General features: G+C 36.2%; 1 long non-coding RNA gene across 2 annotated transcripts; it reads left to right on the forward strand.

Annotated features, from left to right (window-relative positions):
- Nucleotides 1–592: 592 nt before the first annotated feature.
- On the forward strand, nucleotides 593–16,261 carry LOC148127579 (uncharacterized). 2 transcript variants are annotated; one of them, XR_015740965.1, is made up of 5 exons: nucleotides 593–879; nucleotides 1,776–1,902; nucleotides 2,259–2,394; nucleotides 3,192–3,263; nucleotides 16,049–16,261. It is a non-coding gene; the product is annotated as an uncharacterized LOC148127579 (long non-coding RNA). The 2 variants fall into 2 exon arrangements; XR_015740964.1 differs by lacking the exon at nucleotides 3,192–3,263.
- Nucleotides 16,262–16,947: the final 686 nt, after the last annotated feature.

The following is a 16,947-nucleotide window of genomic DNA, read 5'->3' on the forward strand; positions in this document are numbered from 1 at the left end:
GCCATCCCATCCTCGTCGCCAGTGTTAAGTTTGAGCAATGAGAGGCTGAACCAGAGCATGAGTGCAACAGTACTTTATTTTACAAATAAAGGGCTGACCGTGCTTGCCAAGCCTGGAACTGGCTCACAGCAATCAGCACCAGTTGGACCCCGCAGCCTGCTTTTATAGCTGGCTGCTGGGGAGAACCAACCAATGGGGAATGGGGGAATAACGCCCACACAAAGTGAGTGGACCTGAGTGAGAACTCCTTGAGTCCTCAGGACATAACACAAAGTCTTGGGCCAAACCTGACCCATTCCTGCTATAGTGTCATACTCTAATAGGTGGGGGTTCTTCCTGCTGGCTGAGGACCTGGAGAAGAAGGAGGCACAGGCAAAACTAGAACAATGCCCTTCAATCTTGAATCACAAAAGGAGTAACCGAGGGAAGATGGGAATCAACAGTGGGGTCAGCAGATTCATATCGATAATAGTTTTCTGTCATTTTGAGGATGGAGGAATACTGCAGGATTTTTACTTCAAGAGTGAGACTTTCTGCAAAGAAGTGTGAGAAAGTTTTCAATAAATTTTCCACCCACGCTGCAACACTAGAACTTTGAGTAATATGGAGAATTTAAAAAGCCACATCCCCTTGTAATGACAACAGCCTGTCCTTCCCTGCTCCCTGCTGCTGCTATAGAGGAATAGCTCTTGCTTGCTTTCTCTTCCACCACATTATCTTCCCTGTCACCACACCATCACTGCACCAACACAAGGGAAAGTCCCTTTTTTTCTGATGGCTGATGGGGAAAAACAATGCTTGCAAATTTACAATGCATCACCACAAGATTGCAAATGGTATTGTGCAATGGGTGAAGCCTGACAGCATACCATCTGATTGGTAATTATGCTTGTAGTTATTACCTGATTGTAGTTCTTACCTGTATAATTGATAAAGGTTATTCACTTTAAAGTTCAGTCAAAGCAGTGGAAGAAGCAAGTAATTGATGTACAATAAATATTAAGGCTTGATAGTAGAACAAATTTTGCATAGACTTCAGAAGTGTTGCTTAAGGTTCACCCCTAGTGTAGTATCTCAGTTCCCCTCCCTTGGACACCATTTTAAGATTGCTCTGGATTTCCTAGTCTGCTTATAAAGATTTACAAATCAAAGTATTTGATGAATTCTCCCCTATTCCCACACGAGCAACTTGTGTAAACTGGAGAGATTTAAACTTTTTTTTTTCTCAGTTTGCCTTAACTAAAGCAGCATTATAAATAATACACAGGATGCATTTACATGTGTGAAACTTTGCAGGAAGAAATTATGGTTTCTAACCAGCAAGGCCATAGCTGAGATTTAAGAAAGTTGAAATTGACACATTTGGGAGATGCACATCTTTCCAAGATTGAGATAGAAGTTAAACTAGAACCCTTTTTTTCCAGACATGAAGACTGGATATTTTTAATTAGGGAGATTCTTTCTCCAACCCATAGTCTAAAGTAATACAGACAAAATATAGTTTCGTGGTTTCAATGAAAACTCATAATTTTTGAAGGTAGAATTATAATTTTTAACTGGTGTAGATATTGTATGTTTTTAAATATGTATACGTAATAAAAATCAAAAGGATAGTGTTTCACAGTAAATAATATCAGGCTACCCTTTCAGTGGTAAAGGAAGCATATCTTGACAGGAAAAATGCATCATTTCCTCCTGAGACTGATTTTTTACTTTAAACAATTTGTTTTTATCCAGAGGTTCTGTGGCTTTACTGACACTTTTTGTTTTCACAGATACCCAATATGAAGTTTTATTTATGTGTTGGAATAATAACTAAAAGTTTCCTTGGAATAAATAAGAACACTCAAATGGAGCAGAAAAAAAGTTTGGTGGCATCTTAAATACTTACAACCAAATAAGGTAAATGCTGGGCTCCTGAAAATTTATTCCAAAGTATTCAAATTATGGGATGCATATTATTTGAATGGGGTTCATTTTGTAAAGTAGGGAGTAATCTCTTGCGCTTGTTTCAGTTTCCACAAGCAAATTCTCTGCTTTGACGCTGCTAACTTTTTAAAAGGAGCAACTCAAGGTTTCATACTTTGATTCTTCATTTTCCCCAATCATGGAATTGCATTTTGGAAAAAAAGAGCTACTGTAGGCGCCAAATATGATATTGTTGAGTTATGCTAGTTTTGATCAAAGGTATTTGCTTGGATATACCATGTTTCCCTGAAAATAAGACCTGTCTTATATTTTTTTTGCCACCAAAAAAGGCACCAGGTCTTATTTTGGGGAGATGTCATCCACTGACTAACCTCACTTGCATTCGTCACCTTGCTGGCTGCAGAAGAAATGGGCCGGCAAGGCAGGTGTCAAGGTGGTGCAAGACCTGGCTACAACTGTCCAAAGGTAAGTAGTAGGGCAGCGCCAACCCCCCATCCCCACCCTACCTTAATTTTTACCCGTCCACTCTGGAGTGGGCGGGATCTTAATTAGAGCTTATTTTTTTGGGAGTAGAGCTTATATTGGGTGCACCTGTAAAAATCAAGCTAGGACTTACTTTCAGAGTAGGTCATATTTTTGTTTTCATTCGAATGTATTTTCCCATTTGGAAACTTACAAACACAAAGAAAGGAGTTGCAAATGGGGCAAAAGGCCAGGAAATCATTTTAATGAATGGTGATTTTTTTAAGCACAACTGGTTAAATCTCTTTTCCTTTAAAAATATCTGTGTAGACCAGTATTTTTCAGTGAACCAGAATTTACAAGACATCATAATGGGGATTATCAGTAAAAAAAAATGCTGTGTATATTTTAAAAAATACATAATGCTTTTGTACTCCTCCTAATAAAAGGTTTTGCATACCTCTTGAAACTTTTCCAAAAGCACTGCCACTTGCTACTTATATGTCCAAGATAGTAAAAGGCAGTCTCAGACACAGATAAACCAATCTCCCACCCCCCCGTAAAAAAAACCTGAAAAAAAAGGAGGCAAAACCTGATTCAAACAGGTTTCAGAAGGACCTGGAGCAAATAATGAGGATGGCATATATGGAATGGGAGGAGAACAAAGGAATACAGTGACCCCAAACTTGCTTAAAAAGCTGGTTCATATTCTATACCCTGAATCTCCAATATGGACTGTTTAGAAAGATAGGAATGGGTCCATTTTCTTCTGCATTATTGACTTTAAAAGTCTTCTTCAGATTTTAGAAGACTTCTTCAGGCTCCAAGCATATTGGAATACAACCGCCTTATCTACAGCACATTGACTTAAGGTGACTACCCAATAATAGTATGAAATATGACCATCTACCCTGACAAAGATAAAGGCTGCAAGATGGGGAAAGTTGATCTAACTAGTTGATTTATGTAGGGTAAAAGCAGAATTCCTTTTGTTTTAATCACCTGGCCTAAAAATGATGAAAATTGAAGGCAAAGCAGGTACTCATATTCTACCATTGAATGAGAACCAATCTCTTCCATTTGAAGCTGAATAAATAGTTGCCATAGCAAGACTTTTTCCAGCATCCTGACAATTATAAGGCCTTCTGTCCTCTGGATTGGGTACACATGTTCTTCCACTGCTACTTGAGAAATATTTCTGCCAGCAGAAGTTGGTTTAATGAATTGTCTACTTCACAGTTTTTTTCCCAATAGAAATTTCTAATTTAATTAATTTTTTTCCATGGTTGGAAAAACAACCAGAGCACAATCAATAGAAGCAGGAGGAGGCAACTGAAAATGTTAATCAGGAAAATCTGAAATTTTATAGCATAGCATTTTGATATATTTTTAAAAAATGATCAATAGCTGCTCCCTTTTCAAACAACATATAAAAGAGAAACTCCTGATGTTTGGAATCTTGTGTCAGTTTCTCATTTAGTTATTAACAACATTTTAAATTGGAAACTTGACATTTAAAGGATGTGAGATGTAAATCAGGCCAAGATCTGGCTTTAATCACTATTTGGGCATGTTTCTCTTTTTAGTCTAATGAAGTTGTAAAATTGGCAATTGGAGCCCATGAGAGTAGATTCAGATATGCGTTTTGCAAATTTCCTGAATTGGCATCACTGTGTAGGGTCTGATTCTATGATCGTTTTTCTCCCCTCTCTTCCTTCTCTGCCCTTTTCCGCTGCCCTGTTCTTTTCCTCCCTCCTCCACTCACTTTTTGTCTCACTCAAAATGAATGCATAAAAATAGAAGGGTCTTTTGATTCATATGGTGTCAATACACAAACTAGTGGGGTGTCAGAAAGCAAGATCAAACTGAACTAGAAGCTATTTAAGACCAGCCAGTATCTCTTTTTCCACAAGAGCAATCTCCTAACACTAGGGTTTTATAGAATTTTTGGAAATTTCCTCTGGACTAATGTCAACATTTTAAAAGCATTGTTCCATGTGTTTGAGGGCTGCTTAAAATTTTCCTCTCAATAAAACAGGGCAAAAAAGTGTTTGGCAGTAATATTGCATATATTTTATGCAAATATGTAAGTGCACATTTAGAAATAATAACTCTGAATAAAATACATATAATAAAGGAAAATATTTGCAGCTCAGGATTGAAATGAGGGGTCCTTGGTTCTTTCTCAGCTTGGTTGTTTTCTTGCAGATGTTTTATTATCTAAACAGTTCTGATGGTTTATGGGCCAGTGCACTGATGATGTTACCTAGCTTGGGTAATGAAACTTCTGTAAGAAAACAACCAAGTTCAGAGAGCAGCATCAAGGACCCCTCATATACAATATACTTCTAGTAATGGGAAGATTCCTTCTTACCTCTGTTCATAGGGTTTAGAAAGCTACTGAGTTTATTTTGAACTATTGTACGCAGATCCTGCCATGGACTTTATAGAGATATCTAATGGATCAGTGAAGAAATGTCTGTTAGACAAATTTACTGTTTGTACCTTGTAATATGATTTCCTCCCACGCATATCCCATACATATATGAGATCTCATGAGCTGTGCAAGAAAAACATATTCTTTTAATTCTGAAATATAATTTTCTATGTTTCTGAAATTGCATTGTGACAATCACTGGGCTTTTCTGTCATCTTCACCCTCTTATTTCTTTTTCTATAAAGTTGGAGCAACAATATTGTAACTTGGAGATTAGTTTTTCTAAAAGTATTACCTTGATATTAAAAATATAGCTGTAACCAACTAACTGTTAGTTTAACATAATCTTATATTTAATATTTAATATAATCTGGAAGCTAACTAATAATGAATTGCAATGTTATGAATTGGCTTTCTGAAATTACTTCTCCCTGAGTTCATTCATTTTCTTAGATGTTATCTGATTTTTCTATACCAATTCCTATTCTGTTAGCCACAATAGCTAAATTAAACCTCCATATCTAATATAATATTACTGGCAGTACAGTATATACTACATGATGTGGAGACACTTGGCCCATAGAATCACCAAGAGTCAGACACGATAAAATGGATGACATCAACATCATCATATATTACATGTTGTGGAATCAAGTTCCAAGGTCTCCTTGGAAACCTGCAGCACTGCAGCATCTGGCTGATGGCTAGTGAAAATCATGCTGCCTCCATACAGAAATAATGGCCCTCATTTTCCTTTGGCTCCTCTGGCACTGTCCTAGGTATTGTAGGATTGCCCATCAGTCTAACCCTAACCCTAACCCTTTCTTGGATCATTGAGCAGACTCCAAATTAATCCAATTTAAAGAATCACCATCAAATGTCTATTAAAATTCTACTTGAAGACATTTTGGGAAAAGAAAACCACCATTGGTTCTAATTCCAAAGCCTCATTATGGTTAGGAAGGTTTTGTAATATGCATTTGAAACTGGCGCGTTGGAGTGATAGAAAACAAGCTGTGGCCTTCTGTGTAATATCCTTTCAGATATTTTAAGAATACTGTCATATTATACTAAGTTCACTCAAGAAGATAGATCCAAACAATAATGAAGTGTGGGTTATTTGGATGGTATAATACTATTGATGCAACTTAAAATAACATTTGGTTTTTCTGCATCTATATTAGATTACAAACTCATATTCAGCTTGTGATCAAGTACAATTCCAAAATTCTTCTCACAAGCACTATAACAAATCAGATATTAATATCTCACACTTGTACAATTGATTTCTTTTCCCAGATGAAGAACATTTACTAAGTTAAGTTTATTAAGTTAAGTTTCATTCTGTTATTTACTGTTCATATCTTTGATCTTTTCCAATCATTTTATTGTTTCCTCATCTTGCTGCTTATTGGCTAGTGCAACCTATTTTATCTCATCTGGTAAAATGTGAAAAGCATTCCATCCACTTTGTTGCTCAAGCCTTCAGTAAGAAAATTCTGAATAGTGCTGAGCCCAGAATCAGTATGCTCCACTAATACCTTCCGTCAATGCAATGAAGAACCTTGATGAGCATTCTTTATTTGCACTGGCACATCATACCAGATTGAGCTGAAATAAGATTGAGTAATTTGTAGTTCAGCTTTTTGGAAGCAACACAACCATTGTTGCAACAATAAAATAGAATTTATTTCTGTCCATAGCAAGCTATGTGAACTCAGGAATTAAGATTTCTGACCTGAATTTAGGTCTTAGCTTGTTATATGCATCTATCATCTGAGTATAGTTTTTAAGTCAATCATGGATCCACATACCTGTCATGCTATCTAGTTCCCCTGAAATAGGTTATTAATCATAGATCCCGGGGTATCTTACCAAGGGTTTAAAAAGATCCAGATAGATTATGGTTAAGACAATCTCATAACTAGCAAGGATGTTTTGATAACATTTCCTAGGAAACTGGCCCTTCACTATAGTCTATCACACCACCTTCCCCTTTGTAGAAACAATTAATTACAGTGTTATCTGACCCTGGCAAAATGACTGTGATGATCTGACCCTGACAAAATAGTGTGATGTTGTGGCAAAGTGATGGTGATCATTTATGTTCCTAAATTTCATCACAACTTCCAAGACATAACAAGGGGATCTAAAGTACAATATCTGATGTGTATCAGAGAACCTCTGAAAGCCAGTAAGATTTTATAGATGATAATTGCTGATCTACCTCTCCATTCCTATCCTGGGCTTGTGGTAAGTGCCATATTTGAAACTGAGGTGGTCATATCTCCAAAAGGAGTAGTATTCAGCAGGTTCTGACCAATTCTAGAGAACTGGTAGCAGAAATTTTGAGTAGTTTTCAGAACCAGCAAATGCCACCTCTGACTGGAGATTGTACAGTATCCTCCCCCAGCTACGCCCACCAAGCCACGCCCACAGAACCAGTAGTAAAAATTTTTGAATCCCACCACTGGAGAAACTCTAGGTCTACCTAGGTCTCAGTTGTACATGGAAGGATGGCTGCCAGCCTGGTAGTCAATAACAATAGCTGGAACTCAAGGATGTCATGAATCCAATGATCTGGCCCTGGAGATGAATATTGAGAACTGAAGAGTAGGACAGGTCTTAGCCACTGACTCCACCATTCCCATCAGTAGGTTTAACTTGCTAATACTGTATATTGTATGTGCTAGATGGAATTTCCTATATTCTCCTTTTGACTTCCACTCCTGCCATTCTCTCTTAAGCCATAAATTACATCCAACCATTCTTGCTGTCACTCTTGCTCTAAATTGTACAGTGATGACCTGTTTCTGCCTTCAGATCCCTGGCAACCTAGGCTAAAATATAGTTGTGGACAACCATCCATCCATACCCATCCACTCACACTTTCTCCCCCTCTACTCCCTAGCCTCTGCACAGACACAATCTGGAGCAAAGTGCAGATCACATCAAAGTCAGTTCATTCCATATAGCCCAGAGATAGGTGGGGAGATATGGAGGAAAGTTAAATGGGACAGATGTAGCAGTTGTGGGGTTTGGTTCCCTTAACCTGCTCCTGCCACCCCAGATCTTACCAGGTGCATCGTAGGTTCAAAAATTCCTGATATCCAAAGTTTATTGAGGATCCTCGGTCAGGACATACAATATGTTATGCCCCTGCGTTATCACACAATAGGCACACTTTCAAATTCATATAAAATTACCTCAAAATTCACTTAAATGTTCAGCTGAACCCCATTAACCAAACTTTTCTGGACACTACAGAATTCTACAGATATAATTATGAAAGTTGACCAAGAGGTGTATTTTTTTCCAATTTTTTACCATCTTTGCTCTTCATTCATTTTTTTGTTTTTAAATGTTTTCAACAATGTATAACCCCCTCCTTCCCTGGGACTTGGGAATTTAATAAATAGCTTTTTCAATCCCATTTAAAATAGGAAAGATAGCACTGCATTTTAGAACTACTAACAAAGAAGTAAGAACTTCTGTCTTGGACTGTTTATTCTAATAAAGTCCCAAGTCTATTTTGTTTTTTAAACTTTCCATTAGCTTTTGCATTTGTTTTGTTTTAAATAATAATACAGTCCTTGGAGCCCATGCACAATTCCTTTTAAGTTTTCAGTTTAACATTCTGCCTCTATTTCCTACAAGAAAAATGTTTTATATGAAAGCAAATTTAACCTTTTGAAAAAGTTCATCTACTGTTATGTTTGGTATTAGCTTTCAGGGAGAGGGAAAATGGAGTGGTCTTTTTTAGAATGGTATACCTTCTGTTTTCAATATTGGAGATGAAAAAAAAGGCATGCGTCAGAAATAAAATATTGTGCCAAAAGACTCTCTCTGCATGAATTCAGCATATGAGCAAATGAGTAAGTGGTTTAGAATAACTCTCCTTCCTCAAAGCCAAGAGCTGGGCTTGATGTATCCAGGAGCATGCTGGTAACAAATAACACATTAGATCCCTTGGCCATGAGAAAATGTCAAACTGTCCTTTGATAGATGGCTACGCTTATATAACTAGTGGAGTGCAGGAGAGAAGCATATGACCATTAAAGATTAATCCCACTGAAGGGAAAAGAAAGGCTGGCTTGAGCTTTAATTAATTCCCTCCCCCCTGCTCTTGCTTAATTAGCCTTTTCATGGCTAATTTCATTGGCTCTTGGTTACTGAAGTCTAAGTATTATTATTTTTGTTCTGTGGATAGTGACACACCCAGTACCATTTTATAGTACTGTATATATGCATGCTTACACCCCCCCACATACCCTTTTAGTACGGAAGACACACTAGATGTGATATGCAATATGGATAGGTTACTGAATTGTTTTTCTTTAAATAGCATCTGTGAGCCATCAGCAATACATCCTGAAAGTGATTTGTAACCCTTTTAACCCATATTATAATGTGGGATAAACCCCATCTTCCAAGGTGCTATTAGCCCTGTGAAAATTTCCCCCCTCCCTGCTAGGTAAGAGCTGGATGAAGATGATGGACTTTTTGCCCCAAGGAGCCTCTTGACTTTGCCCTCAAATGTAATGCTTATGTAAGCACATTCACATCCATTCATAAAAGAGAGAAACTATTTCAATGCTATATTTTAGTGGAAAACATATGCTTAATTTTCCAAGTAAAAACTAAAAGCCTCTTCCAGGAAACTTGTGGAAACTTGTTTTCAATGAGCATTGGATGTCCCTACCTTTAGCATTATCCTGGCATTTATATTTCATTAATGTGTCCTCTTCAATTAATATGCAAATGAATGAAATCTGTAAGGGGCACAAGTGCTAAATCCAGAACTTCAGGAGGTGTGGTGAAGAGTTGTCTGCATGTTCACTGATTCTGCAAATGGAACCGTTTTTTGAGAAAGAAAATGCAGATATCAAAATAACTTCAGAAAAATATTGATATGCTGTAGTCTCAGATCAGCAATCCATGTCCTTAACTTCTCCTCTAGATTTTTCTACTTCATTATAATAGGTGGCAATTGGATGGTGAACCATTTGAACAGGTTAATTCCTTTGTATATTTGGGTGTAACTTTTTCCAAGACTGGATCTTGGGCCTGCCATCATCAATGGAGTACATTTAGAGCAAAAGCCCATTTGAATTTATTGCTCAAACTAAAAAACCATAGTTATCCAGGGACCCTAGTCCCCCTAATCAAGGTTTATAAGCTTACCACAATGCTCTTGTATGAAGCAGAAATTTGGGGTCTTTACTCAACTACAGTCTTAGAACAAACAGTTCCAGCATTTGAGATGTATTTTGGGTGTAGACCCAAGAACATCTGCTGCAGCAGTTAGAGCTGAATTGGGAATTTATACAATTCAGGCATTATCTAAAATTAGAGCTTATAACTACTGGTGCAAAGTTAATGAAATGGAGACTGATAGACTACCCAAATTATGCCTACTAGAGCAAATAAAACTACAATCACAAATCTCCTGGATCATTAAACTAACAAATTTTGTAAGAAGCTGTGGTCTTCCTATCTCTTGTGTAACAGGAGAACAATCTAAAAAAAGAGTTGCCCAAAGAATTAAGGATATAGATGCACAGACTGATATAACTATCCTTAGTAAGGTAGGTAACTTGAAATGGTTGAGTAAATATAAATGTACTTTTCAAGTAGATAGCCACTTGAAGTCACAACTCCCAAAACATCTTAGGGAGATATTTACGAGAGCGAGATTTGAACAGCTTGACACAATGATTAGATATGGGATATTTCATTCTATACCGTACAATGAGCATCTCTGCATTTGGGGAGCGGCAGAGGTAGAGGACCTGGCTCACATCCTATTTGACGGTTGCCTGTATAAGAGGATGAGAGACAGGTATCTTGGTCTATATATCAGACAAATGACCCATTGGGATACCCATATCAAAATAACTTACCTTATGTCCGGCCAGAACTTGAAAATAACATTTAAAGTAGCACAGTATTTAAACAAAATGATTTGGTTGAGATCTGCATATGTGGGATTGATTGGGGTAGATTGAAAGGGCGACTCCAAAATATAATGTTATTATATTTTATCTATATTTTAAATTATTGTACATTATTATAATTTTATTTTGGGTTGTATTTTTTTACTATTTCATCTTAAATTGTATTTTGTCTAGATTCCATTTTAAATTGTATTTTATCAAGTTCCATTTTAAATAGGATTTTATCAAATTTCATATTGAATTGCTTTTATTAAATTTTAGTAACAAATTGTTGCTGGAACTTTGTACTTTGATATGGCTCAATAAAGACTTATTATTACTTCATTAGACATGAACTTGAAGATGAACTAAAAGCTTCAGTTTCATAATAAGTCAATATACATGATTTTCCCAGTTTGATTTTTTTATAGTTGAAAAAAACCTAAGATTTCTAGGTATTTCATGGTATTTAAAAGAATGTCTCGTCCATATATTGTTGTCCATAAAGTAAGGTCATCCTCTTGAATGTAATTCTGAAAGCTGATCTGCAATAAATATCCTGATCTGCAATAAATATCTTCTTAGTAATCTCACCTGGATCTAGAAGACCTTCTTTGGAAGATTTGCCTGGTATCTATGTTAGCATCTTTCCAATGTCAGGCAAAGAAGTTTTCAATTTCATAGGCCTTTGTGAATATATTAATGTTTCAAAAATGTCATCCTGTACATGAGATCTTTAAAATGAATCTAACTTTTATATAAAATTGTTACACACACACACACACACACACACACACACACACACACACACATTTTCCTGGAAAATAGGACCTACCCTGAAAGTAAGTCCGAGCTTGATTTTTAAATAAGTCCTAATTAAGACCCCACCCACTCCAGGGTGCACAGGTAAAAATTAAGCTAAGGTGGGGATGAGAGGGGGTGGAGCTGCCATACTACTTTGTACTACTTCTACCTTTGGAAGTTGCAGCCAGGCCTTGCACACCCCGACACCTGCCTTGCTGGCCCATTTCTTCTGCAGCCGGCAAGGCTGGCAAGGCCTTCAGGAAAGCCTTGCTGGCCGCAGAAGAAGTTCTTGAAGGCCCTGACAGTGAAAAGGAGGTCAGGGGTGATGTGCACAAATGAGGTGAGTCAGTGGATTACTTCCCTCGAAAATAAGACCTGGTGCCTTTTTTTGGTGGCAAAAAATATAAGCCAGGGTCTTATTTTCAAGGGGAAATGGTACACGCACACACACACACACACACACACACACACACACACTTTAGTTTTAAGAAATGCTCTACTGTGATTATAGTAGATTGCAAACTGCCCTGGAGTGATGCTGCTAATACAGATTTTTTTAAAAACTAATAGTTTTTCATGATCAGAACCACCCTTTCATTTTATATAAATGGGATACTTTTGCAGTGCAGTTTAAATGGTAATCTGGGACATTTCTAAGAGACTGGATACAGTGCAGAAGAAAAACTCTCATATATTACTTTATTTTTTAATACAGGTACAATAAACAGAGATATAGTTGACAATCTTTTTATCTCACACACATGCACACAAACGCATGCACACACACCATAGTAGAAAAACAAGGTGATTCACTGCCTGAGAAACAATATCCAATTAGGACTGAATTAAAAAAAAACAATGAACAAAAACGCCTGAGAAATATATTTAGTTCAGTAGGACTCTCTTCTAGGTAAGTAATTACAGGATTGCAGGATCATGTGGCAATTTCATTCACTAAAGATAGCACTGGAGAATTGCTCTAGAAAGTTTTGCATATGTTTTAAAATTCATTCTGGTACTTGAGCATCAACAGTCACATCTTTGTTTCTATTGGTTACACATGTTTTGTTATAAATGTGATTAATGATTAACTTGGCCATGTTCATGCTTTGAAGCAGCAGATCTGTAGGTTGCATGTGACACATAATTCATTATATCTAGGAATGTATTTTATAGCCTAGCAGGGCTTTCTCACGTTTCCATCCCTTTACTCTGCATATGCACAAGATCTGCATGGAGTTTCAGCCGCATCTCCATCTGGAATGGATCAGGAGATACCGCAGCCCAACAGTGATAGATGGCATGTGAACAAAACATTCAAAGTTGTTGTTGTCAAATACTGTAAACACTATGCTTAGATGGAATCAGTGATGTAAACCAGATCAGGCATTTATTTATCTCTATATTTAATAAACTCTATTGATAAATTCCAAATGGGCAGAAATAAAAATATTAAATTAATACTTTAAAAAAAATCTAAGCCTGTGAGTTAAGAAAAATGGAAGCAGACAAATAAGTCTTTTGAAAAACCACACACATTTTGAATAATATTTAGAAGTATCTTTTTGAATATCTGAAGAATAACAATGTGGAGTATAATTAAATAAGAATGACCAGGATCCAACAAACACTTCTATGCTTTGGTAAATGTGTCCTGGAGCCATTTTTTTTTTTTTTTTGTATCTGAAAGTGTTCTCCTTGATTTTACTTTAAAAAAAAGGATTGAGCAGGGAATTTTGGGAAATGAGATATAAAACATTTGTTGATAAAATATCCTATTTTAAGATGGCTCATGATGACTCATTCAGCATTAAAAGAGCATAAAAAAGAGGGCAATCGTTTATCTGAAAGGAATCCAGGTCAAGTCAAGTTTAACAATAAAGAAGGAATCTAGACATTGTACACTGAATAGGTGCAAATATCATAAGTTTTTCCACTCTGAGCAGGTACATTACTCCTGTTTTATTATTTTTAAAATAATAAAATAATAATTAATAATAAGCACCATGCCTAGAATGTGTCCAAAGACTTCCCTGTGTGCATTACATCTGCTATTTAGCAGCAACAGAGGAACAGCAACAGCGAAGAACAACACAATGATAATCCAGAATGATATTTCTCGACTTCAGCAATTTTTATGCTATCTGGACTTCAACTCTCAGAATTCACCAGCTAACCATTTCACTTTAAAGTTGCCAAGATTAAGAAACACTGATTCAGAAATAATGTACCCAACCATAATCTTATGGGTAAAAATAACCTTGCTGTTTGAACTGCAAGACGTTTCAGGAGCTTCCTGTTCTATCTAAACCTTGTTTGAGCAATGAATTCTTTCTGACCTCTGGTATGTTCCAATCCTTGGTTTTTCTTTGTTCATGACCTTCAACTTGTTCCATGGTCTAGTCTTCTTCTTTGACATTCTGTTCCATCCTAAGCATGGCTTAGGTTCCCAAATCTTGATTCATTTCAGGCTGCTAATCATTGTTAGCTGGCTGCTTACTGCTGGAAAGTGCTGAACTAGAAAAACTTTAATTATTTGCATATTTCAGCAGAACTTCCAGTGTAGCTCATAAAAACATGCCAAATAATAAAATTAATACCCAACTCAGCATGGTAGTATGAAGTCCTTTCTTGTTACATTTACTTTTAGCATCTCTTTATAAGTGTATATAGAGAAAAGGTAACGATAACATTTCTACCAGTTCACTTGATTAGGATCATTCCTTTTCAGTTTTTAGGCTTTGGGAGAAAAAGCTATTTTAAAAAAAGTTCAATTAATTACTATTCATAATGTAAATTGCTCTTGTCATGTTTCAAAACCACAAAGATTTACTGTTTTTAAACATTTATTGTTTTATTCATCTGACAGAAGAGTTGTGGTCTACAAAAGGAAAAAAAAAACACCTTTAGCACATAGGAATAAAGCTGGTAATTATCTTGCATTATCTATAGTAGCAGTGCTTACGATGCAGACCAATAAGAAATATCCCAAGATGCAAAGAATACCTCCCTATTCTTTCGAATGTTAGCCCAGTGAGCTGTGGAATTTGTATAGCTCTCTATGATTTCTCCTAATCTTTTTAGGAGTCTGTTAAGCAGGACATGGAGCTGTGATTATATCCTCTTCACTTCTCTCTCTGCTCTGGACTTGATAGAAAGCCTTAAAGTAGGAACAATTCCTGCTCTAGTAACCTAGAGGTAGTTTCTGTGACTATCACTACTACAGCCATTGCCTCTTAAAATGTTTGGGTGATTTTTAGCTGAAACATGAAATCAGAAACAAACCGACAAAGGAAACAAGTCAAAATCTGAAAACCCATTTATTTTTACACACACATAAGCTAGAAAAGCACAGTCTAATTATGGTAGAAACAAACAGTTATGATGCCAATTCAAAAAACTCAAGAGCAAATGCCACTTCAGGTTTAATTCTAATAATTTTTCAGTATGTTTTGCACGATGTGTTACCAAACTGTTAGGAGACAATGAACACCAAGTAGGTTTAGCATCACTTCATAAGTTCATACGTCACTACATTTTGTAAAAACTTTTTTAAAAGATTATTTTTCCATTCTGGAACTTTAATTATTAGTGCTGTGATAATTCATAAATTGGAAGACAGATACTTGCGATCCATTAATAAGTATCGGTTGAATCAGTTGACCAAAAATCCTCCTCCAAGGATTTCCCAGATGCTGCCAACCTAATTATATTTAAAAGCTCTTATGAGTAAATGTGGACAAAGTTACAAAATGATTTTTTAATGATTAAAAATATATTGAAGCAGATATGTGAAAATTGATTTAGCTCCGACCAACATCCAGTCAATGCTAATCATTATTCCCATCAATCACCCAAGGCATCCTTAAACAATAACAATGATAGATGGCTGCTTTTAAAAAAAAGATAAGCTGGAAGGAAGTGCTGTGGGAGGCTCAAGATGGTGGCAGAAAATCACATTGTCTTTTGGTGACTGTGACTAGTCATACCTGCCATGAAAGGCATTCTGATCAGTGTCCATGGCATGTTCCCAAAATTTCAAATGCCTCATCCTGAAAGTGAATTGTCCTCAAAATTAAATGCACTTCCTTTTTTAATATACTTATAAGAAGTTTCAACTAAAAAGCAACAGTTCTGGATTCTGATAGCTTGTGATTTAACTCTGAGCTGCAGCTATGTCATTCTATTGTTACTTTAACGTTTTAAGAATAATTAAAGTTCAGTTTGACTCTCTTCTGATATCATTGCTGGCTATCATTCAGATATTTTAAACTTTACTAAGACAATGAAAACACTTCTGTTAGAACTATTAAGCACTTCTATTTTTAAAAATTATTTGTTTGGTTGACCATCCACCAATTTCAACACTCTAAACAGAAAGTATAAACTGAAGGAAGTTCCTTTTTGTCACATACAATGTATTTTAATTCACCCCTAAATTTTTTTATCCATATTACATTTTTCTCACTTTGTTCAATAGGCTCTGTATCAACAACTGCAAATGTGAACTGGGATGTATTGATCACCTGAAAGAAAAACCACTTGATCCATAAGTCAATGTTGATTCCTGAACACATAAGCTAATAGAAAATATGAAAATACCTCTTTTATAAAACTGGGATTGATGGATGAACATGCATACGATCAAATTTATAGTACATGTACATCATAAACATTGACTAAAACAGAATGCTACGAGTTTGGAAGTATACATTGTTAAATGGAAAAAATAAAATATTTCATCTCTTCCTAGATAAATACAAAGTTGTTTTATAATTTATTCATTTTAGGATATTTATAATGTCACCTATTCACACATGCTGATTTAAGGCAGTTTACAGGAATATAAAAACCATATATATATATATATATATATATATATATATATATATATATATATATATATATATATAGGATATGATAAATTAATAAAATAATATAATCTCCTACGCCCCCCACCCTGGCAATAGATCATCACAGGAGCCATTTAATGGGCTCCATCCTGCTCTGGGTTCCCCAGGCCCACTGACAGAACCAGGTCTTCAGTGCTTTTTGGAAGTGTATTAGAGTGGGGGCCATTCTAATCTCTGGGGGGATGATGTTCCAGAGAGAGGGAGCCACCACAGAGAAGGCCCTTCTTCTGCATCCAACCAGGTATATCTCTTGCGAGGATGGACCTGCAAATTCCCTGTCTCCTTGCTCTGGTAGTTCAGGTAGTTATGACCAGCAAGAGATGGTTCCCTCAGATTACCTGGTCCTGAGCTATGAAGGGCTTTAAAGGTGACAATCGGCACCTCGAATTGTACCTGGAAGCAAATCAGCAACCAATGCCACTCCTGCAGAAGAGATGATATATGTGTACACTGAGGTCTGCACAAA

Source organism: Pseudonaja textilis, chromosome 1 (genome assembly GCF_049901715.1).
Source record: "Pseudonaja textilis isolate UNSWEBS1 chromosome 1, rPseTex1.2, whole genome shotgun sequence".
Lineage (NCBI taxonomy): Eukaryota > Metazoa > Chordata > Lepidosauria > Squamata > Elapidae > Pseudonaja > Pseudonaja textilis.